The sequence below is a fragment of the Scyliorhinus torazame genome, chromosome 2, assembly GCF_047496885.1.
Source record: "Scyliorhinus torazame isolate Kashiwa2021f chromosome 2, sScyTor2.1, whole genome shotgun sequence".
Classification (NCBI taxonomy): domain Eukaryota; kingdom Metazoa; phylum Chordata; class Chondrichthyes; order Carcharhiniformes; family Scyliorhinidae; genus Scyliorhinus; species Scyliorhinus torazame.
In genome coordinates this window covers 318,965,037-318,989,556 of record NC_092708.1, presented here as the reverse complement: position 1 = coordinate 318,989,556, position 24,520 = coordinate 318,965,037, and the positions used below count along the sequence as shown (strand labels likewise).

At 46.2% G+C, this 24,520-nt stretch overlaps 1 non-coding gene across 1 annotated transcript; it reads left to right on the top strand.

Annotated features, from left to right (window-relative positions):
* The first annotated feature begins 20,869 nt into the window (after positions 1-20,869).
* Positions 20,870-21,063, top strand: LOC140408075 (U2 spliceosomal RNA). Its single transcript, XR_011940010.1, has one exon. It is a non-coding gene; the product is annotated as a U2 spliceosomal RNA (small nuclear RNA).
* Positions 21,064-24,520: the final 3,457 nt, after the last annotated feature.

Genomic DNA, 24,520 nt, shown 5'->3' with positions numbered 1-24,520 from the left:
TTGCCCACAACAGAAGTAAGGCGCACTGGTCTATAGTTATCGGGGTTGTCTCTACTCCCCTTCTTGAACAAGGGGACAACATTTGTTATCCTCCAGCCTTCTGGCACTATTCCTGTAGACAAAGATGACTTAAAGATCAAAGCCAAAGGCTCAGCAATCTCCTCCCTAGCTTCCCAGAGAATCCTAGGATAAATCCCATCTGGCCCAGGGGACTTATCTATTTTCACACTTTCCAGAATTGCTACACCTCCTCCTTATGAACCTCAAGCCCGTCTAGTCTAGTAGCCTGAATCTCAGTATTCTCCTCGACAACATTGTCTTTTTCCTGTGCGAATACTGATGAAAAATATTCATTTAGCACCTCGCCTATCTCCTCGGACTCCCAAGCACAACTTCCCACTACTGTCCTTGACTGGCCCTACTCTTACCCTAGTCATTCGTTTATTCCTGACATATCTATAGAAAGCTTTAGGGTTATCCTTGATCCTACCTGCCAAAGACTTCTCATGTCCCCTCCTGGCTCTTCTTAGCTCTCTCTTTAGGTCCTTCCTAGCTAACTTGTAACTCTCGAGCGCCCTAACTGAACCTTCATGTCTCATCTTTACATAAGCCTCCTTCTTCCTCTTGACAAGTGTTTCGACTGCTTTAGTAAACCACGGTTCCGTTGCTCGACCACTTCCTCCCTGTCTGACAGGTACATACTTATCAAGGACACGCAGTAGCTGTTCCTTGAACAAGCTCCACATTTCCATTGTGCCCATCCCCTGCAGTTTTCCTCTCCATCCGATGCCTCATCGCATCATAATTGCTTTTCCCCCAGATATAACTCCTCCACAATCCTTTTAGCTGTAATATTACATACTGGAATGGCCTCTGAAACCTAGTAGGCACATCCGTTACAGTCAAAAGATAGTGATTCCCACTTTTTGTTTTAGGAAGCGGTCCTACACAATCGATTAGGACCCTTGTAAAAGGTTCCTCAAATGCTGGAATGGGTATTAAGGGCGCTGGTTTTATCACTGCTTGAGGTTTCCCTATCACTTGACATGTGTGATATGATTGACAAAATCTAACTACATCTTTATGTAGTCAAAAGGCCAATAAAAATGTTTCTGGATTTTAGCTTGAGTTTTCCTTATTCCCAAATGACCTCCCACTGGTACCTCATGTGCAACTCGCAACACCTCCTTTCTATACCCTACTGGCAATACTACTTGATGAACAGGTCTCCATTTTCTCATCAAGACATCATTTTTACGGTAATAACACTCTGGTATACTCTCAGATTCCTCTTCCGTATATGCTTTCTGATATATCCGTTTTATTTCTTCATCTTTCTGTTGTAACTCCGCCACTTTTGCTGAACTAAAAATATCCGCCTCATCCTCCACCTGTTCTTGTTCTTTTTCAACCATCTGATCAAAAATAGTTTCTGATAATTGCACTTCAACTTCATCTTCACTCTTTGATTTCTCCTCTTGTCTTAACCTGTGACTTTGCGACCTTGTTACTACACAATCCGGAAAAATCCCAAGATATTCGTCCTTCAACACTTCAGTTGACTGATTTTCCACTGGCTTATCAACCACAGTCGGCATCACTCCCACCTGCGATCCAGCTGTATCATTACCCAAGATAAACTGTATTCCTGGACAAGATAGTTCATCTATTACTCCTACTACCACTTCACCACTCTTCACTGGACTTTCCAACCTTACCTTATATAATCGAACGCTACTCCTCTCACCCTGAATTCCACATATCATCACCTTTTCTGGCAACATTCTTCCCAAACGACATAATTCCTCATCTCTTACCATTAAAGATTGACTAGCCCTTGTATCTCTTAAAATTGTGACTTCTTTACCTGCTCCTCCTGATACACATGAGTAAACTTTACCCACACAAGTAAATTCTTTAAAGACATCTGGTGCCTTCTTAACAATTACTTGTTGAACAGGCTGTACAATCGTTTGCACCTCCTTCGCTTCCCTTGGGCATTCCTTTACCACTCTAACAAACCCCACAGTCTTATCCTGTTTTACCACATCAGCCTTCCCAGTGCTTTTCTTCAACCACCAACACTGTGACTTTACATGGCCTAGCTTATTACAGTGAAAACATCTGAAATTTTTCATTTCTTTTCCACCCTCCTGGATTTCATTTTTAATCTGAGGTACACTCACTTTATTGTCTCCCATCAGATCACCTTTACCTTTACCACTTCAGTATTTCTCATGTCCCCAGTTTCTATCCCTCACCGGCAGAAACTGATGTCGGAAACCAATCTTTGATTTATGAACTAATTCATAATCATCTGCCATTTCCGTTGCTAATCTCGCAGTTTTAACCCTCTGTTCTTCCACATGAGTTCTCACTACATCAGGAATTGAATTTTTAAACTCCTCCAAAAGTATAATTTCTCTGAGAGCTTCATACATTTGGTCTATTTTCAAAGCCCTTATCCACCTATCAAAATTACTCTGTTTGAGCCTTTCAAACGCCATGTATGTTTGACCAAATTCTTTCCTTACATTTCTAAATATTTGTCTGTAAGCTTGAGGCACTAGCTCATGTGCACTTAAGATAGATTTCTTCACCTCCTCATACGTTCCAGATACCTCCTCCGGTAGTGATGCAAACACTTCACTAGCTCTACCTACCAGCTTTGTTTGAATCAGTAACACCCACATGTCCTGTGGCCATTTCATTTGTTTAGCTACCTTCTCAAATGAAATGAAAAAGGCTTCCACTTCCTTCTCGTCAAACCTTGGGAATGCTTGGACATATTTAAATAGAATCCCACCAAGCCTTCGACTATGACACTCTTTCTCACTATCCTCATCACTATGGGGAGCCAATGGATGTGATATATCTGGATTTCCAGAAAGTCTTTGACAAGGTGCCACACAAAAGGTTGCTGCATAAGATAAAGATGCATGGCATTAAGGGGAAAGTAGTAGCATGGATAGAGGATTGGTTAATTAATAGAAAGCAAAGAGTGGGGCTTAATGGGTGTTTCTCTGGTTGGCAATCAGTAGCTAGTGGTGTCCCTCAGAAATCAGTGTTGGGCCCGCAATTGTTCACAATTTACATAGATGATTTGGAGTTGGGGACCAAGGGCAATGTGTCCAAGTTTGCAGACGACACTAAGATGAGTGGTAAAGCAAAAAGTGCAGAGGATACTGGAAGTCTGCAGAGGGATTTGGATAGGCTAAGTGAATGGGCTGGGGTCTGGCAGATGGAATACAATGTTGACAAATGTGAGGTTATCCATTTTGGTAGGAATAACAGCAAAAGGGATTATTATTTAAATGATAAAATATTAAAACATGCTGCTGTGCAGAGAGACCTGGGTGTGCTCGTGCATGAGTCGCAAAAAGTTGGTTTACAGGTGCAACAGGTGATTAAGAAGGCAAATGGAATTTTGTCCTTCATTGCTAGAGGGATGGAGTTTAAGACTAAAGAGGTTATGCTGCAATTGTATAAGGTGTTAGTGAGGCCACACCTGAGTATTGTGTTCAGTTTTGGTCTCCTTACTTGAGAAAGGACGTACTGGCACTGGAGGGTGTGCAGAGGAGATTCACTAGGTTAATCCCAGAGCTGAAGGGGTTGGATTACGAGGAGAGGTTGAGTAGACTGGGACTGTACTCGTTGGAATTTAGAAGGATGAGGGGGGATCTTATAGAAACATATAAAATTATGAAGGGAATAGATAGATAGATGCAGGGAGGTTGTTTCCACTGGTGGGTGAAAGCAGAACTAGGGGGCATAGCCTCAAAATAAGGGGAAGTAGATTTAGAACTGAGTTTAGGAGGAACTTCTTCACCCAAAGGGTTGTGAATCTATGGAATTCCTTGCCCAGTGACGCAGTAGAGGCTCCTTCATCAAATGTTTTTAAGATAAAGATAGATAGTTTTTTGAAGAATAAAGGGAATAAAGGTTATGGTGTTCGGGCCGGAAAGTGGAGCTGAGTCCACAAAAGATCAGCCATGATCTCATTGATGGTGGAGCAGGCTCGAGGGGCCAGATGGCCTACTCCTGCTCCTAATTCTTATGTACTATCATCCAACTGTACGTTTCCCTTTACGTCTGCCAATTTTAACTGATTGTCATGTTTCATGGCCATTTTCTGATGTTCAAACTCCCTCTCTTTATCTTTTTCCCTGATCTGTATCTCCCTTTCTTTTTCGTTTTGTTCTGCTAGGGCTATTCTTTCTTTTCTCCTTTCTTCTCTCTCCTTTTCTTTTTCCTCTCTCTCACTTTCTCTTTCTTTTTCCTCTCTCTCACTCTCGTATGCCAGCCGCTTTAATTCTTTCTGATGTTCCATTTGTTTAATTTGCAACTGAATTTTTGCCATTTGCAATGAGTCAAACTCTATCTCAGGCAACTTTAAATGCTTAAATGTCTTAATGCCCCTTACTTCAAAGATAACTCAGAAAATATTGCAACAGTAAAAAATGTTCCTTCAAACTTCCAAGAGACTTGACACCTTTAAACAGTATCACATCAGGTTAAAGGATATATATATTTTCTGTAGAATGGCAGAGATATATTAGCTTGGGTGACTTCAGCTCCAGCACCTTGCTTTCTTCATGCAGCTCTCTGGAAACAAACAGACATACCCACGCTGCTTTCTCAAACCTGGCTTTCTCCCTTCATGTAGATCACAGCAAACCAGAACTTCTCAAACTGCTGTCTCAAACTGGCTTTCTACTTTTAAACAGGTCACAGCAAAACCAGTCAGGCACTTTTCAAACTGCAAAACCAAAACTTCAAAATGGCTGACCTGAGCTGAGCTCCACCCACTCTATGACATCACTGTTTTCTTAAAGGTACATTGCTTAAACATCCAGTTCTTAAAGGCACTCTCGCATGACACTATCCCTTCAAATGCCAAGGATCACATAATTCAAAAGTCTTGGATAGGAATGCTCCTCCAGATCTCTTCTTTCCCTTCAGTTCCCTCTGACCCCTTCCCTTCTTCCAATCTCACTCCTGACCTTGTTCTCACAATCCCCTCTGACCTTCTCTGATGATGAATAGTCTTTCCTCAGCACAGGCTTCAGCTTCACTCTCTATCACACCCACCTCAATGAATTTTGAGCCCTGTATTATGCTGAACTCTTCTCCCACAGCCTTCGCCTCTGTACCCACGTCTTTTGCGAGGAGTCTTTCCTCACCCATTCCACCACTCCCCACCTTGCCTTGTAGAAGGACCTCCTCCCATTTTCAGAATCCTCATTCCACCTGGACTCCCTCCCTCTGGCCTCTTAACTTTTCTACATGCATTTATTGGAAAGTGCCGAGATGACATCAGCCAGATGGCCTCATCGATCCATTGGGCAGAAGAGCATGGTTCCTGATGGCAAGACTGGAATTCGGAGCTACCTCCATTCACCTGTAGTAAGCCGCAATGTGCGCAATTACAATGCAAATTGTAAGTGTATGTGGCGGGTATGTGCTCCTTATGCAATTACGCAGTGGGGTGCGACTGAAATGTCTGTCCACGCCATCAGCTGACTCAAATTTATGTTGGGGCAGGCTATCAAAGGTCCACCTCTGCAAGTATCCAGTCTCAGCCACAAGGGGAAACTGGTGCCAAGTTTGAGTGCAGATCCTCCACCTGCAAAGCGATTTAGATATTTTTGTGAGACTCACAGCCTCCATCCCCCTTGACACTCCCTTTTGACCCAGTTACCTGTGAAGTAATCCTTTTGGACTCCCAATACTCCATCCCCATTCAGTGACGTGTCTGCATATGGACAAAGAGTAGCCCCAAGTTTCAGTAATGCCTCCCTGCAGGTTCTCCTCGAGTCCAACCTGGAATAGTGGGAGGCGCTTGTCCCCAGGGGTGGTAATGGGAGACCCTCCTGCTTTACCAAGGTGCCTGGGTGGAGATCGCAGAGGAAGTGAGCAGCCACGGAATCCAGCTGTGAACATTCGGGCAGTGCTACAAAAGGATGAACAACCAGTTCCAATTAGCCAGGTAAGTAGCAATGTGGCATTTCATCAAAGGGCCACTCATGAGGATATTAAGCAAAGGGACTTTGCAAGTGAGGAAAGAGGCCAGGCTGGTAAATACATGTTCAGTACAACATGGCAAAAGAGGCCATATTGTGCGACAGTTGTGCACGATAAGGCAATGGGATACCTGTACGAATGTGTGGCTCGTTTGTGGCATGCGCTTGCATGGTGACATGCTACTAAGTCTCCAATTCGTCATGTAGGATAACGGCAGGTTGAGGGTCAAGATTTGAGGAAGAGTGTCCAACCTCAAGTAGCTAACATCATGTGAAGAGGAAAGTTTGGAGTTTTATACAAGCAGCGTGACCGGTCCGTTAAAAATGGTAAGCTAACAGATTGTGAATGCCTCCAACCTGGTGTTGAGACATCACCACATTGGCAGTACATGAAACTGTGGTTTCCTGATACACTGAGCTTCTCCTTAATATCTTTCTGATTGTTCTCCACTGCAAATCACAGCCATGGTCAAAGACAGCCAAAGAGCATAGCATAAACTAAAAACTCCACCTCTGATGAAGACCAAGAGTTTCCAGAGGACACACAGCCTTTCCCTTATTTTTCACTTACACTCACAAGGTTTCGGAGGGTAACAAATTGAGGGTGCATGTTGGTGATCACTTCGCAAACATGTCCCAGCAGCTGAGGGAGGCTGTGTCTGCCAAGACCCATGACAGTGGGAGGACTTCCGGAAATCAGACCCATGCTGAGCCTGACTCCATGCTGATGACGGACTTTGGTCATATGGAGGTGCCGGAAACTGTACAGATGGTGGAGGAGTCCATCCCCACCTTTACTTTCGCCATGGATTCAGCATGTTAGCACATGAATACTTCTATTGTGAGGGTAGTGATTGCCATAGAGAACCAGGCCTATCATAACGCATATACTTGCAAGAACCTGACAACCTTTGCTCTGACCACTGATTCAACACAACACTGGCTAAGCACGAGGGGAGTTAGGCAGCCCCCTCTCCATGTCCCCCTTGTCCTCAGGGATACTTGGAGATGCAATTGTGCACTGAGCGATGTGAAGCACCAGCCAGCCTCCCTGGGTGTGTCCTCTCAGAACATTCCCAGAGTGAGTGGGTGCTCCTCATTACCTCTGTGATCCTCCAGTAGGCGTTGCTAAGGAGGGTGCTCCTGCACCTGTATAGCCACACCCCAGTAGCCAGGTACCCTCATGGCCTTGGACCACTAAAGAATGCATGGCAAGGTCACAACACGCAAGGGACATTGTTCCTATCAGCCTATATTATTGTGTATTTTATGTGTATTTGTTGGGATGTGTTCCTTTAGAGGGCATATTGCAGGTCATGCTTCATGATTGACAGTCACTGCTAATGAAGGCCACTAAGGGACATCTCCCTTGTGTAGGAAACAATGTGGTTGTGTGTTAGAGGTCAGCGTTTATTGGATGGTAAGGTATGTAGCATGATTGTATTTTCAAGGCTATGTGACATGGTTGGCCTTCCCAGAAATGACGTGCCAAGGAGATTGGCTGAGGTCACTGACAGGCATAAGAAGTGATGTTCATGCACACATGGCCCATCAGTGTGGGCAGAAAGATCGTTTATAATGGCTTCAGTGACTTATGTGCCAGCGCAAAGCCTGTATCCATGGGGCAGTTATCTTTTTTCACCCTGTGCGGTAATGATCTGCTCCCCTTGGCCTTCTATGGTCGAGGGTGTGGGTAATGGGTTGACCGGACTCCGGGATGGAGGTTGTCAGAGGTGGGCACACTTTCAGAGCAAGCAAATGTTTGCAGGCGAGGTACAGCTGGTCATATCAGTGCCTCATTCCTGGTCAGATTGTGTCTGACAGCCCGGGCATGTCTCTCCATGGACCTTACTTCTTGGAGAGTTGCAGAAACATCTCTATCCTCTTTTTCTGGAAGTGCAAAAGTGGCAGGATCAATTGGAGTTGGCATTCAATGTCAAAAATTGCAATGTCATGTGCATCACTGATGAAAAGGATGGACCACCAGAGTGCTTTAAGTTCTGTAATCAAATTCTCCAGAAGGTAGCAACACAAGTATAACTGGGGGAGGATTTATCTTAAAAACTGTCTTCAGTGGGGTTTCCACATTCAGCAGATAAGGTCCAAAGCATTCAGGGTTCCTGCATTTCTGAGGAGCAATCTTCTGTATTGCAACAAAAATATCAGAGTCCTGGCTTAGAAAAACATTTGTTTGTCCAGTCCTGGAGTACACAAGTTGTGTGTGGGATCCTTATGCGACGAGGTATAAATAAGTTGAAAGTGATCCAAAGACATGCTCATCGATTCTGCATGAATCAGTATTGGAAATACATCATTATTACATCCTTGATCAAAGATTTGGAATGGGAATCACCACAGCAAAGGAGGGAGAAAAGTAAGCTAAACATGTTCTATAAAATATGGAATGGACTAGTGGGAATTCACAGAACCAAGTATCCTGTGGCAATAACAAAACATGAGGTAGCTGTCCACACAAAATACAAAGAGCATTTGTTTCCAAGGCAAAGATTCAACAATTTTTCTTCCCAAGGACAATCCCACAATGGAACAAGCTGCCGAAGGAAACAGTCAGAGCCCCATCACTTGAAATCTTTGTCCACATCCTCAGAGGAATAGCTCTTGTCAACCAGGATCCAACCCCACCCTTGGGCAGAGGTCTCAAATAGCTGTGGCAGCTGGGCTTTCAATAAAGTTACGCCTCATGAGAGCTCCCTGGGGGATGATCGGGCGCACCTGCATAATTATTTTCTGATGGTCACAGGTTACTCTAACATTGGCAAAGTCAAACCCATCTCAATTGATAAATGCAGCTGGCTGTTCACAGTGAGATCTAATGGGCAAGTGTGTGTGTGCAGTCGATTACACCCTGCACCTGTGGGAACTGCCTGATAGTCCTGAAAAACCAAGTGCTTTTGCAATCCGGCTGTCAACATCTGTTATGAATCAAAATTAATTTGTTGGTCCTTTTGAACAGAAATTAGTCATCCCCTGTTAGCATCTATGTGTTGAAACCTGAGAATGCCTCAGATGTCCACCGGGGAGGCCTGGATTGAGCTACTGGCACAGAGGTTTAGGGCGGCAGTCACTTTTGAGGGTGACTAGCATGGGGTTTCCTCCAAATCCACAGGGATGCAGGTCTTGTTCTAAGATCATGCAAATATCAGGACTCAACTCCAGGGAAAGACTTAGCCATCTTTGGCATTGCCTCTCAGACAACTAAAGGTGTGTATTCTGAACATATTCTGACACATCCATGTTCTCCTCCCTCTCGGGTGGTGCTGACTGATGGCTTTTATTGTGTAACCAAGGCCCCCCTCTGGTCAACCCTCCCCTCCACGGCCCGACGTTTAGAAAGGATTGGGTGTATCAGACCCAGAGCAGGTCCACAAAGTGAACTGTGTGAAGAAGACAGGCAATGATATAAACAGCCTTGTTAACATGGCTTTCATTCCTAGCGAATCTTCACTTGACCAATGGGCCATACCTGGACCCCTCCAGTCCCACAGTGGCCACCTTCCACAACAAGCTGATCTCTTGCGAGCTCAAATTTTCTCAGCAGGCAATGACATGTGCAGTGACTCTGCAGCTGAAACCCACCCATCTCCACCTTCCCTCTGTTACTCCCAAGCCTCCTCCCATCTCCACTGACCGTCTGAACATCCTTCTCCTTCTCCCAATCATCCTGCAGCCTCCAACCATCAACCTTGACACAGAGCTAGTTACCTTTGACCCAAAGCCAGTGACCCTCGACCTCCCAACCTCACCCTCGACCTTCCTGTCGGCCTCCTCCATCATCCTGTCTTTGGTGTCCTCTGACCCTCCATCAGAGATCATTGACCTCCCCTCCCTCCAGCTGGACCTGCCGTGCTTGAAGCCCAATATCCCTTCCGTGACTCTTGACCTGCCATGTATAGAACAGCTGCCTCCCTTGGAAACACAGGACCAGATTGCTGTACTGATGGGCCCCACCTTATAGGCTTGACCCATGCTCCCTTTAGACACCTCCTACCACCATCCCCTTCCCATCCCTGGGCGCCATACATGCCAGTGTTTTACTGTACTGCTGTTTGAGGCCCTGACCACCACCACCCTCTTGACAGCCCAATCTCCTTTGTCCTTGCCATTACCAATTTCTTCCATGCCCTCCCATGTGCCACAGAATTAGACAAAGTCAAAACCTCACCTCAGTTCCAAAGATTGAAAACTCTCACCTCGTGCATGTCACCTTTAAGGAAACAAGAGGAATGAGTTTCCCGAGTGTTGCTGACTTAATTTGGCAAAGAGCCCATTTAACAGGCATTCATGGTATGCAAATACATGGTAAATAGGTTCTTGCCGCTGGGTCCTGGCTACTGCTCCACCATTGGCACACCATCAACTGAATATGTCATATTCAACCTGCAGCAGGAAATTGAGATTTTGGCTTCCACCTAATTAAGACTCCCCCCAACACTGCCCTGTACCCCATCCCCACTACGGGCTCGATCCCGGCCCCGGGTCACTATCCTTGTGGAGTTTGCACATTCTCCCCATGTCCACATGGGTCTCACCCCCACAACCCAAAGATGTGCACGGCAAGTTGGATTGGCCACACTAAATTGCCCCTTCATTGGAAAGATTCGTTTTTAATTTTTGAAATAAAAAACTATTTTGTGGGTCTTTCCTCCTCTCCCCACTTTCCCTGCACCAGTACTTGTTTAAAACCTGTGAAATCTCTTAACTTTTTCCCAGTTCTGGCAAAAACCCTAGGCTATTAACTCTGCTTTTCTCTCTCCGTAGATGCTACCTGAGTTGCTGAGTATTTCCAGTACTTCACACTTTTATTTGAGATTTCCAACATTTTGCTCTTGTGGCCAAGAGATCAGCTGTAGGTGAATCCTTCCAAAAGCACACTGTTGAGCCTTTAAAATCAACCTCTCCCTTTTACTGATTGCCCAGCAACACTGTGGGTCTGATTGACGTTTGGTGATAATGAGGGCGTGATGAAGGAAAATGGGGACAGCTGACATATCAGCAGGTCATTACCACCCTCCTTAAATACACTCATCCACTTCAGGGTGGCTACTTCAATTGGCTGCAAATTATAGTGGAAAATTGGGTGGGTACAAAATAGGAGAGGAATCCAATACACCCCACGGCAATATTATCCAAGAATTGCATGATGACAAGAGGATTATCTGTTTTTTTCCCCCAAAGATAAATACATCCTGGGAACTGTACTTGCCAACACATGTTTGTGTATCCATAAAGAGATTTAGCAGCTCGGTAAATTAAAGCACCACTAAATTTTAGTCAATCCTTACAAGTGACTTCGGTCTCATGAAGACACCGGGTTTCTTTTACAAATAAGCAAGCTGGAGATCATACATATGCTTATGTGTACATAAATGTGTGCATCCATCAAGTTACCAGCTCAATCCCATTAAAATGCTTCATTAGGGTTTGACCAAATATCATAAGTAGCTTCTTCTCATTAAACACTGCATGAGTTCCTTTGGAAAGTAAACATGCTGGGAGCTAATCATCCGTGAATTTCTAATAACTAACTTAATTACTTAGGATAAGTAAATTAAATTTTTAAAAACTAAATACTGTGAAAGAGATTACAAAGAGAAAACTTTACCATATATATCCATTAAGGGAACCATGTAGCCACGTGGGATATGATGTTGTGGTAAGAACCGGGAACGGACTCAAAAAGGCAGGAATGGTACTAAATATTCCCTGATCCAAGGTACTCAGGAAAGGGAGGGAAAGCAAAAAATTAGGCGGGGTGGCTGTAATTATCAAGGAATATATTACAGTGCTGGAGAGAGAGGACGTCCTGGAGGGATAATGGACTGAAACTAGTTAGAGTTGAGAAACAATGGAGATAACATTACATTACATTACATCTCCCACCCACCCTCCTCCTCTAACCTAATAATAAGATCCATTGGTGTGAGGTAAGTGCCATATTATATTATTATTATTAGCATTATTATATTATATTATTAGCATTGCGCAAGTCAGGGAGACACAGCCTGAGTGAGAGAGATACAGACAGTGAGAATTTGGTAGTTTGGTGCAGTGAGGTAACCAGGAAAGGTAAGTGGTTAATCTAATTGTGCTGTTTTTCAGTTAAAAGTGCAGTGTAGATTAGTGTCTGATTGGCTGAAGCTGCCCCCACCATAAACTTAAATTAAACTAATTAATTAATTAGTGATGGCTGGTCAGGTGATGTGCTTGAGCTGCTTGATGTGGGAGCTGGCAGATCCCATTGCGAGCTGCAGCGACCACATCTGCAGTAAGTGTTGGCTGCTCGAAGAGCTCCGGCTCAGAGTTGATGAGCTGGAGTCTGAGCTTCAAACACTGAGGCACATCCGGGAGGGGGAGACTTACCTGGACACTGTGTTTCAGGAGGCAGTCACAACTGTCAGAGTAAGTAGTTTAAATCCTGCCAGTGGCCAGGGACAGCAGGGTGTGACTGCAAGTCAGGCAGGTAAAGGGAACCAGCAGTCAGGAACTCAGGAGCCTCAGCCCTTGACTCTGCCCAACAGGTTATGAGGCACTTGCTCCCTGTGTGGATGGCGAGCAGGGCTGCAGGAAGGATGAGTCAGCTGACCAAGGCACCATGGTGCAGCAGGCCATTCAAGGGGAGGGAGTAAATAGGCAAGTTGTAGTTGTAGGGGTTTCTATTATCAGGGGGATAGATAGTATCCTTTGTAATCAGGATAAAGAGTCACGCATGGTATGTTGCCTGCCCGGTGCTAGGGTGCGGGACATCTCTGACCGGCTTGAAAGGATACTGGAGAGGGAGGGGGAGGATCCAGTTGTTGTGGTCCATGTCGGTACCAACAACATAGGCAAGTCTAGGAAAGAGGACCTGTTTAGAGATTATAAAGAGCTAGGATTCAAATTAAAAAACAGGTCCTCAAGGGTCATAATCTCCGGATTACTGCCCGAGCCATGTGAAAATTGGCATAGGGAGGCAAGAATAAGGGAAGTTAACACGTGGCTGAAAGAGTGGTGTGGGAATGAGGGGTTCCTTTTCATGGGACACTGGCATCAGTTTTGGGACAGGGGGGACCTATACCGTTGGGATGGTCTCCACCTGAACCGAGCTGGGACCAGTGTTCTGGCGAAAAGAGTAAATAGGGTGGTCAATAGGACTTTAAACTAAAGATTTGGGGGGAAGGGAATGTCAGGAAACCAAGAGGTGAAGTAATCAGTGGGAGCGTAGCTGCTTAGGAATACAAAAAAACACGAACAGACAAAACTCAAGAGTGGTTACGATTGTCCCCATCCCACAAAATATGACACAGTGTATGGAAAGGCTCAGTAAACCAAAGTCCACCACACTAAGAAAACAAAAAGGGACGGTCAATAGAGAATTAAAGGTGCTATATTTAAATGCGCTCAGTGTACGGAACCAGGTAGATGAGCTTGTGGCCCAGATTGTGACTGGCAGGTATGATGTGGTAGGCATCACAGAGACATGGCTGCAGGGGTTTCAGGACTGGCATTTAAACATCCAGGGATTCACAACCTATCGAAAAGACAGAGAGGTGGGCAGAGGGGGCGGGGTTGCCTTGTTAATTAGGAATGAAATTAAATCAATAGCACTAAACGACATAGGGTCAGATGATGTGGAGTCTATGTGGGTAGAGTTGAGGAACCACAAAGGCAAAAAAACCATAATGGGAGGTATGTACAGGCCTTCTAACAGTGGTCAGGACCGGGGGCACAAAATGCACCACGAAATAGAAAGTGCATGTCAGAAAGGCAAGGTCACAGTGATCATGGGGGACTTCAATATGCAGGTGGACTGGGTAAATAATGCTGCCAGTGGACCCAAGGAAAGGGAATTCATTGAATGTTTACAGGAGGGCTTTTTGGAACAGCTTGTGATGGAGCCCACGAGGGAACAGGCCATTCTGGACTTAGTGTTATGTAATGAGCCAGACTTGATTAAAGATCTTAAAGTAAGGGAGCACCTTGGAGGCAGTGATCATAATATGGTCGAATTCAATCTCCAATTTGAAAGAAAGAAGGTAGAATCAGATGTAAAGGTGTTTCAGTTAAATAATGGTAACTACAGGGGCATGAGGGAGGAACTGACGAAAATCGACTGGGAGCTGAGCCTAGTGGGAAAGACAGTAGAACAGCAATGGCAGGAGTTTCTGGGAGTAATTGAGGACACAGTACAGAGGTTCATCCCAAAGAAAAGAAAGGTTATCAGAGGGGGAATTAGGCAGCCATGGCTGGCAAAGCAAGTGAGGGAATGCATCAAAGCAAAAGAGAAAGCCTATAATGTGGCAAAGAGTAGTGGGAAGTCAGAAGATTGGGAAGGCTACAAAAACAAACAGAGGATAACAAAGAGAGAAATAAGGAAAGAGAGGATCAAATATGAAGGTAGGCTAGCCAGTAACATTAGAAATGATAGTAAAAGTTTATTTAAATACATTAAAAACAAACGGGAGGCAAAAGTAGACATTGGGCTGCTCCAAAATGACGCTGGTAATTTTGTGATGGAAGACAAGGAAATAGCTGAGGAAATAAATAAGTACTTTGCGTCAGTCTTCACAGTAGAAGACATGAGTAATATCCCAACAATTCCGGAGAGTCAGGGGGCAGAGTTGAATATGGTAGCCATTACAAAGGAGAAAGTGCTAGAGAAACTAAAAGGTCTAAAAATTGATAAATCTCCGGGCCCAGATGGGCTACATCCTAGAGTTCTAAAGGAGATAGCTGAAGAAATAGTGGAGGCGTTAGTTATGATCTTTCAAAAGTCACTGGAGTCAGGGAAAGTCCCAGAGGATTGGAAAATCGCTGTTGTAACCCCCCTGTTCAAGAAGGGAACAAGGAAAAAGATGGAAAATTATAGGCCAATTAGCCTAACCTCGGTTGTTAGCAAGATTCTAGAATCCATTGTTAAGGATGAGATTTCTAAATTCTTGGAAGTGCAGGATCGGATTAGGACAAGTCAGCATGGATTTAGTAAGGGGAGGTCGTGCCTGACAAACCTGTTAGAGTTCTTTGAAGAGATAACAAATAGGTTAGACCAAGGAGAGCCAATGGATGTTATCTATCTTGACTTCCAAAAGGCCTTTGATAAGGTGCCTCATGGGAGACTGCTGAGTCAAATAAGGGCTCATGGTATTCGAGGCAAGGTACTAACATGAATTGACGATTGGCTGTCAGGCAGAAGGCAGAGAGTTGGGATAAAAGGTTATTTTTCGGAATGGCAACCGGTGGCGAGTGGTGTCCCGCAGGGTTCAGTGTTGGGGCCACAGCTGTTCTCTTTATATATTAACGATCTAGATGACGGGACTGGGGGCATTCTGGCTAAGTTTGCCGATGATACAAAGATAGGTGGAGGGGCAGGTAGTATGGAGGAGGTGGGGAGGCTGCAGAAAGATTTAGACAGTTTAGGAGAGTGGTCCAAGAAATGGCTGATGAAATTCAACGTGGGCAAGTGTGAGGTCTTGCACTTTGGAAAAAAGAATAGAGGCATGGACTATTTTCTAAACGGTGACAAAATTCATAATGCTGAAGTGCAAAGGGACTTGGGAGTCCTAGTCCAGGATTCTCTAAAGGTAAACTTGCAGGTTGAGTCCGTAATTAAGAAAGCAAATGCAATGTTGTCATTTATCTCAAGAGGCTTGGAATATAAAAGCAGGGATGTACTTCTGAAGCTTTATAAAGCATTAGTTAGGCCCCATTTTGAATACTGTGAGCAATTTTGGGCCCCACACCTCAGGAAGGACATACTGGCACTGGAGCGGGTCCAGCGGAGATTCACACGGATGATCCCAGGAATTGTAGGCCTAACATACGATGAACGTCTGAGGATCCTGGGATTATATTCATTGGAGTTTAGGAGGTTGAGGGTAGATCTAATAGAAACTTACAAGATAATGAATGGCTTAGATAGGGTGGATGTAGGGAAGTTGTTTCCATTAGCAGGGGAGACTAGGACCCGGGGGCACAGCCTTAGAATAAAAGGGAGTCACTTTAGAACAGAGATGAGGAAAATTTCTTCAGCCAGAGAGTGGTGGGTCTGTGGAATTCATTGCCACAGAGGGCGGTGGAGGCCGGGACGTTGAGTGTCTTTAAGACAGAAGTTGATAAATTCTTGATTTCTCGAGGAATTAAGGGCTATGGAGAGAGAGCGGGTAAATGGAGTTGAAATCAGCCATGATTGAATGGTGGAGTGGACTCGATGGGCCGAATGGCCTTACTTCCGCTCCTATGTCTTATGGTCTTATGGTCTTATTACCATCTGTATTCTAGAGGCCATCAAGCCATGGCAAAGACATAGGCCCATAACTTCCTGTCTCCTCTCAGACTTAAGTTGATTGTCCGCCGCACATGCGCAGCACAGCCAGCTGGAAGTGCAGACGCTCGGACATGCGCTCTGGAAGGGCGTCGCATTTAAATTCCCTGTCTGTTTTTCACCTGCTTGTCTTGATGCGCTGAATCTTCTGCATTAACAATCCTGGGAAAGCGCTAACCTGGCCAACTTGCCCCAATGTTATATATGTTTTTATACCTTTCTATTTGTGCTTTTTTTTTCCCGGTCCAGGATCATCGAGCAGAGGCAGGAGACATCAGGAGAGATTTTTTTTGGGAGGTTAATGTTTTATATTATTAGTGTTTAGCATTTATAAATATGTTTAAAATGCAAATAAAGTGAAAGGAAGATATATTTTAATTTTATTTAACTTTGGCATGTCACGAGGCTGTTAATTCCATTAAAAAGGTACTTTACTTTATAAAGTGAGTTTGGAGTCACAGAAAGTGAAAGAAAGATTTTTTTTGACTTTGGTTTGTCATGAGGATGTTATTCCATTAAAGGAATTATCATGGTAATACAGTGGTTACCACTGTAGCTTCACAGTGCCAGGGACCCACGTTCAATTCCTGGCTTGGGTCACTGTCTGTGCAGAGTCTGCACGTTCTCCCAGTGTCTGGGTAAGTTTCCTCCGGGTGCTCTGGTTTTCTTCCACAAAATGTCCCGAAAGACGTGCTTGTTCGGTGAAGTGGACATTCTGAATTCTCCCTCAGTGTACCCAAACAAGCACCGTAGTGTGGCAACTAGGGGATTTTCACAGCAACCTCATTGCAGTGTTACTGTAAGCCTACTTGTGACGCTAATAAACATTATTATTATTATTATTATTATTAATGGATAAAATGTGTTTGGAGTGTATGTAATCTGCAGCGATCACTCGCTAACAAGTGTGATTGTCCACCTATGATACTCCATGTTACTTGTCATGGGCTCTGTGGGTCCTTGCGTGGCTGAAGAGCCCAATCCTAGAGCCACATCTTCAATTACTCCCATGGCAGGACTTTCCAAAAGGTGGCATTGGTCCTTGGATGCTAAGTTGCAGGTATTCCTTTCTCAGGCTTCTTTTCTGGGCCTCCTCTTGCCCTCGGGTGTTCTTGTACAATTGAGTCCCTTCAATCAGGAGGTTCCTCTCTTCTGAGCAAGGGTTTCCCAGGCATTGACATCTATGTTCCATTTCTTGAGATAAGCCTTTACGGTGTCTTTGAAGAGCCTCCTTTGTCCTTCTCTTGTTTGGGAACCTTCCTTGAGCTGGGTGAAGAAAATTTGCTTTGGCAGTCGGGACTCTGACATCCTCAGCATATGGGCAGCCCAGCGGAGTTCATAGTTGGTTTTGGATGATCATGGCCTCGATACTGGTGCTATTGACTACTTCAAGGACACCAATGTTAGCATGCTTGTCCTCCCTGCTGATTCAGAACTAAAGCACATTTGGATTTTGCAACAAATTTAAGCTGTGTTGTTTATGAGTCTACCTGATGCAATGTTCATCCTTGCAAGCCTCGGTGATTACTTCAAAAGTTGTAAAAAAGTGTAATGCCTTAGTTGACGTATGCAAGCCTCCTGTAAGCTAATGTGAACTATCACTCTGACAGGTATTGCAGAATCCAGTAGAGATTCAAAATCTGTAGTCATGCTTCACTCCCGCTGGGGCATCACACTTATAGCTTGGCTTCTTAAAATCCTCAAACTTATTTTGAGGCTTCGACATAGGTGCAGGGATCATAAAAGAAGAGTGAGGTATCATCTCCGCCTGGCGAGGAAGCAAATCAATTGCCCACTCCTAAGTGTGCAAAGGCAAAGTGCATCACATGAAATGATGTCAGAGGAGATGTGTGACAGGAGACTGCGCTTCAGCAAGGAAGCAATGGGACGCCTCAGGAAGACCTGAAGCTGAACTCTAACTGCCGCGCTGCCTTAACAGTGGAAATGTAACTCAAGACAGCACTGAATTTTTTTGTGTTTGGATCCTTTCAACATGGCATTAGTTGCATAATGAATGCAATTTATCGTAAGGCTTTAGAGCCTATTGTCTTTGACATATTCCCTGCAAAGATGAAGGAGAGGTTTCTACAGAATTGCTAGTTTCCCCAAAATAATTGGATCTATAGATCGAACACATATTGCATTGAAGGCATCAAGAAATGACACTGTTTCATTCATCAACAGGATGGAGTTCCAACTTTAACTGTGGTGAGAGTGTGTGATGCACAAATGAGGATTCTCACTGTAAATGCAAACACCTGAGGATGTGTCCATGACTCATTTGTCCTTGAAAGCTCAGTGTTACACCAGTCCATCACAACACTACCAGGAATTAATGGATGGTTACTGGACTATAAGAAATACCCATTGTGAACACGGCTTGTGACAGAATTCCGTAGGAGCAACAATGAAGCACAGGAACGATACAACCGTGCACGTGTAGCAACACATCAGGTAGTAGAGAGGACAATTGTGTTTCGAATTCATGTTTTTGATGCCTGGACAGGTCAGGGGGCATGTTACAGTACACACCAGAGGTAGTCTCAAAGTTTGTTATAGTGTGTTGTGCATTGTACATCTTTGCCATTCAGCATAGACTGAGCATTCACCCAGATGATGTCTTGCCACCAGAAATGGACGAGCTGGAAGAAGGTAATATGGAGCTTGATGCAGACATACCTCCTGGTGAAAGTGTGTAAGTCCAGGCTCCAGGTGAGGCAAGGCCCATTCGAGATCACCTGGCAGCTGCTGCTTTCGGACATGGAGCTTGTAAAATTAACAATTGATACCTCAAACCCCTTACTCCCCTCCTCTTCCCTCCCTTCTTTGTCCTTCCCTTGCACCGCTTCCCTCCCCTCCCCTTTCCCCCCTCTTCCCTCCCTCCCCCTCTTCCATCCACTTTCCCCCTCTTCCCTCCCTCCCCCTCCCCTCTTCCCTCCCCTTTCCCCCTCTTCCCTCCCTGACCCTCCTCCCTCTCTCGCTTCCCCTTCCCTCCCCTTGCTCTGCTTCCCTCCCCTTCCCCCCTCTTCCCGCCCCGTCCCCCCTCTTCCCTCCCCTTGCTCTGCTTCCCTCCCCTTGCTCTGCTTCCCTCCCCTTGCCCCCTCTTCCCTCCCCTTCCCCCCTCTTCCCTCCCTCCCTCTCTTTCGCCCCTCTTCCCTTCCCCCTCTTCCCTCCCTCCCCTTCCCCCTCTTCCCTCCCTCCCTCCCCTTCCCCCTCTTCCCTCCCCTTCCCCCTCTTCCCTCCCTCCCTCCCCTTCCCCCTCTTCCCTCCCTCCCTTCCCTTCCCCCTCTTCCCCCCTCCCCTTCCCCCTCTTCCCCCTCCCCTTTCCCCCTCCCTCCCCTTCCCCTTCCCTTCCCTCCCTCCCCCTCCTCCTCTTCCTTCCCTCCCTCCCCCTCTTCCCCCCCTCCCTCCCCCTCTTCCCCCTCCCTCCCCTTCCCTCCCTCCCCCTCCCCCTCCCTCCCTCCCCTTCCCTCCCTCCTCCTCTTCCTTCCCTCCCTCCCCCTTCCCTCCCCCCTCCCTCCCCTTCCCCCTTCCCTCCCTCCCCTTCCCTCCCTCCTCTTCCCTCCCTCCCTTTCCCCCTCTTCCCTCCCACACATCCCCTTCCCCCTCTTCCCTCCCTCCCTCTCCACCCCCTCTTCCCTCCCTCCCTCTCCACCCCCCTCTTCCCTCCCTCCCTCTCCACCCCCCTCTTCCCTCCCTCCCTCTCCACCCCCCTCTTCCCTCCCTCCCTCTCCACCCCCCTCTTCCCTCCCTCCCTCTCCACCCCCCTCTTCCCTCCCTCTCCACCCCCTCTTCCCTCCCTCCCTCTCCACCCCCCTCTTCCCTCCCTCCCTCTCCACCCCCCTCTTCCCTCCCTCCCTCTCCACCCCCCTCTTCCCTCCCTCCCATCCCCCCTCTTCCCTCCCTCACTCCCTCCCCTTCCCCCGCTTCCCTCCCTCCCTCTCCTTCCCCCTCGTCCCTCCCTCCCCCCCCCTCTGCCTTCCCCTTCCCTCCCCTTGCTCTGCTTCCCTCCCCTTCCCCCCACTTCCCTCCCTCCCTCTCCTTCCCCCCTCTTCCCTCCCTCCCATCCCCCCCTCTCCCTTCCCCTTCCCTCCCCTTGCTCTGCTTCCCTCCCCTTCCCCCACTTCCCTCCCCTTCCCCCCACTTCCCTCCCTCCCTCTCCTTCCCCCCTCTTCCCTCTCCTGCCCCCCTCTGTCTTCCCTCCCTCCCCCCCTCTGTCTTCCCTCCCTCCCCCCCTCTGTCTTCCCCCCCTCCCTCTCCTTCCCCCTCTTCCTTCCCCCTTCTTCCCTCTTACAAATCGACAGAACCATTGTGGTTATGTGCAAAAGTATATTTTATTAACCGTTGTTTTTAAAGGAGAAAATACATTTTATTGCAAAATTTCTTTTTAAGTTGAGGTAGTTTTATGTCATCATTCAGCTAATAAAGTTAAAAGTTAAGTTAAATGTTAACTAGTTTCAAAATTTTGAATTCATAAAATTATTTTTTTAATAAATGTTTTCCATTAAACGTTACAAATGTCTTACTGATCGCTTCTCGGCCTTTTGGCTAAGGTCAAGTGTAGTATCTGCTCTGCCTTTTGGCTCAGATCTGGTATGCCTCTCTTGTGGGGACCATGAATTGGATTCAATTTGAATTGTTTTTTGGGGCAGACAAGGAGCTGGATTAGGGGTTCGCTCCTGTCCACACTCTGAGCCCTGGCTTTGGAACTCAGAAAAAGCAATTTAAAAAAAAAATGTCTTACTGAAAGATCAAAACACAACATTTAATTATGAGATAATTACAAATGAATGAGATAATGGAAGTAAACAAAGCAGAGACATAACACAGGCAACACAGTAGCACAGAGGTTAGCACTGCTGCCTCAAAACACCAGGGTCCCATGTTCAATTTGAACCTTGGGTGACTGTGTGGAGTTTGCACTTTCTCCCCGTGTCTGCGTGGGTTTCCTCCGGTGCTTCGTTTTCCTCCCACAGTCCAGAGCAGATTCTGTTGCGAGATCCGGAACAATAGGTAAACTGCCTATTTGAGTCTCAAGCCGTCTCTTACTTTAAAGAAAACCATTCATCGTCACAGCAGTTGGAAAATGGAAGCAACACTGCTCTGGGATTTGGTGCCAAAAGCACATACCTGGAGGGCGCTTCACACCAAGTGTGCATGCAGGACGCGTGACCTGCTCTCTGCTGCTGCTTCTTTCTGGAAACACTCACACAGCGCAATTTATTTTCATTTAAAAGGCGGCAATGGCCACCATTCTCTTTTTTTATATTTGCAATAAATATTTTATTTTGCACAGGTAGACACCAGTGATCATCGGAGGGCACGGTCACAGAGAGGTTAGCACAGTTGCTTTACAGCTCCAGGGTGCCGGGTTCGATTCCCGGCTTGGGTCACTGTCTGTGCGGAGTCTGCACGTTCTCCCCGTGTCTGCATGGGTTTCCTCCGGGTGCTCCGGTTTCCTCCTACAGTCCAAAGATGTGCAGGTTATGTAGATTGGCCATGCTAAATTGCCCTTAGTGTCCAAAAAGGTTGGGTGGGGTTGCTGGGTTACGGGGATGGGGTGGAGGAGCGGGCTTAGGTAGGGTGCTCTTTCCCAGGGCTAGTGCAGACTCGATGGGCCGAATGGCCTCCTTCTGCACTGTAAATTCTATGATCACAACATGACCTAAAGAGCTTTATGTCAGCTGGTATCACAATCTAGCTTTAAAATTCCATTCTTTTTCCAGAATGTGATTTCATTATGATTCACGTCAAAATGCAAAAATGGTAAATTTCTTCAAGATAGCAATTTGGCGTTGTGACACAGAAGTTTAATTTTCAGGAAGGTACAACACTGACGCCTGCATTGTCCAAACATTGCGCGAACATCAAAATAAGCTATAGACTTTTCAGGGTTCAAGTCATTTTACACCAAAATTCAGTTGATATCACAAGAGGGAGTCCTTCTCGGTAGATACAGGGATTTATTTTCAAAATGTGACCTCATATACTAAAATAAAATGTAAAATGCCGTGGACCCAACTCCTGCGAATAACCACATTGACTGTCATTTCCGAGGGGCAATGCTCAAGTCACCTGAGCCTGGCTCAGCAGATGAACTCTCGGTCCCACACAAGCCTCATTCCCCGTTAAACCACTGAGAGGAGCCACGCCGAGCGGGTGGGGGTTGGGACGCAGCACACCGAGCCTCGGGAGGAGATGCACAGGGAATGTGATCAAAATACTCACGGCGGGGGGGGGGGATTCTTCCCCCCCGAGCCGCGGGCATTTAAGTTTCTCGCTCCACCCCACTGCAAACCCCCATACTGGCTCACCCTTTCCGCCAGAGCCGCAGACATTTTCAAACTAGGCCCCCATTCTCAAAGTTAAAGACGGGGATGCTCCTCCTGTGATCGGGACCACCGCAGGACTGTGCGATTGTTCCGTGACCATCCCAGCCCCCGACACCCACCCGTGACCCACCCACGGATCGCAACTGTGACTTTGAAAAACCCGGTGCTAAGGCACAAAGTGCCAGACATAAAGCCATTCAGCACTGGACAGTGATCAGATCAGATAAAAACGGGACTGTGCAGTAATCACCTTTTGGGAGAAGGCAGAGTTTCTGAAGTACATTCAGAAGACCTTTCTTGATCAGTATGTTTACAGCCCAATGGGGAACTGCTGGATCTGGGTCTGGGAAAAAGGTTTGGGATCAAGTGGATCCCATCGGGAAACAACGTTCACACTATCATAATGTTTAGGTTAGTCATGGGAAAGGACAAAGAACAATTGAAAGTAAAAATATTCAATTGGATCAGGGCCAATTTGAGTGGGATGGGTACGGAAGGAAATCTGTCATCCTTACCTGGTCTGGCCTACATGTGACTCCAGACCCACAGCAGTATGGTTGACTCTTAACTGCCCCCTCAAGGGCAATTAGGGATAATAATCTTTTTTATTGGGGCAGCACGGTAGCACATGTGGTTAGCACTATGGCTTCACAGCGCCAGGGTCCCAGGTTCGATTCCCCGCTGGGTCACTGTCTGTGCGGAGTCTGTACGTTCTCCCCGTGTCTGTGTGGGTTTCCTCCGGGTGCTCCGGTTTCCTCCCACAGTCCAAAGACGTGCAGGTTAGGTGGGTTGGCCACGATAAATTGCCCTTAGTGACCAAAAAGGTTAGGAGGGGTTATTGGATAACGGAGATAGGGTGGAAGTGAGGGCTTAAGTGGGTCGGTGCAGGCGCGATGGGCCGAATGGCCTCCTGCGCCGTATGTTCTATTGTCACAAGTAGGCTTACATTAACACTGCAATGAAGTTACTGTGAAAAGGCCCTAGTCGCACATTCCGGCGCCTATTCGGGTACACAGAGGGAGAATTCAGAATTCTCAGCTGGTACGGGAATTGAACCTGCACTGCTGGCCTTGTTCTGCATCACAAATCATGTGTCTAGCCCACTGAGCTAAACCAGTCAATAAATGCTGACCAGCCAGTGATGCTCACGTCCCATGAACAAATAAAGAGAAATTGAGTTTTTCAAGGAAGTAACTGAGATGGTTGATGAAGGTAATGTGATTGATGTGATGTGTCTGGACTTCTAAAAGGCCTGAGATGAAGTGCCACACAACAGACTTTCCAGAAAAGTTGAAGCCCATGGAATGAAAAGGAATTTGGCAGCATGGATATGAAGCTGGCTGAGTGACAGGAAATGATTTACAAGTTTGTTCCCTGGGATGAGGTTGTTCAACCACATGGGTAGATTGAAGAAGCTGAGGCTTTTCTCCTTAGAGAAGAGGATGTTGAGAGGAGTTTAGATGAGAAGCTGGGTGGAGTAGACAGAGAGAAATTGTTACAATTAATAGAGGGGTCGACAACCAGAGGACACGGATTTAGGAATGATGCGCAAAATGGCTAAAGGCGATAGGAAAGACTACCCGAAAGTGTGGCGGAGGCAGAATCGCCTGGGGTTTTCAAAAGAGAATTGGATGAGCACCTCAAGAGAAAGAATTCTCAGGGTTATGAGGAAAGGTGCAGGGAATGGGAGCTGGGCTGGGTTCTTCTTGCAGAGAGCCAGCAGAGGCACAATGCGCCGAATAGCCTCCATCTATATTGTAACTGTTGTGATTATATATGAACACATGGGAAACCTTTGCTTCGCCTGTAATTTGGTTCTGGAATTTGATATAATTGCAACACATATA